Below are 874 nucleotides of genomic sequence, written 5' to 3'. Positions count from 1 at the left end.
TTCTTCTTCTTCTTCTTCTTCTTCTTCTTCTGGTTCTTCTTCTTCTTCTTCTTGAATATCTTCAACATTTCATGTAACAGTGGTTTGGTGGTGATGAACCCCTTTAACTTTTTCTTGTCTGTGAAGCTTTTTATCTGACCTTCAATTCTAAATGATAGCTTTGGTGGGCAGAGTCATCATGGTTGTAGGTCCTTGCTATTCATCACTTTGATATTATTTTCAACTCCTTTCTGGCCTACATAGTTTCTGTTCAGAAATCAGCTGACTGTTGTATGGGTGCTTCCTTGTAAGTAACTAACTGCTTTTCTCTTGCTGCATTTAAAATTCTCTCTTTGTCTTTAACAACTGACATTTTAATTCTGATGTGTCTTGGTGTGGGCCTCTTTGGGTTCCTATTTTTTAGGACTCTCTGTGCTTCCTGGACTTGTAAGTCTATTTCTTTCACCATGTACAGGAAGTTTTCTGTCATTATTTCTTCAAATAGATTTTCAATATTTTGCTCTCTCTCTTCTTCTGGCATCCCCATAATACGAATGCTGGTATGCTTGAAGTTGTCCCAGAGTCTCCTTACACTATCCTCATATTTTTGGGTTCTTTTTTCTTTTTCTTTTCTGATGGGGTGTTTTTTGCTTCCTCATATTTCAAACATTGATTTGATTCTTGGCATCCTCTACTTTACTGTTGAATTCCTGTATATTATTCTTTTTATTTTATTTTATTGCTTAAAATATTACAAAGAGTAGTAAATTACTCTCTCTTTTTCACCCCTTGACCTTCCCCCAGAATGCCCTACCCCCAATGTCTTGTGTCCATTGGTATGCTTATATGCATGCATACAAGTCCTTTGGTTGATCCCTTATCCGCCTCCCCAATA

This window comes from Myotis davidii, unplaced genomic scaffold (assembly GCF_000327345.1).
Source record: "Myotis davidii unplaced genomic scaffold, ASM32734v1 scaffold171, whole genome shotgun sequence".
Lineage (NCBI taxonomy): Eukaryota > Metazoa > Chordata > Mammalia > Chiroptera > Vespertilionidae > Myotis > Myotis davidii.
This window is presented reverse-complemented; position numbering follows the sequence as displayed.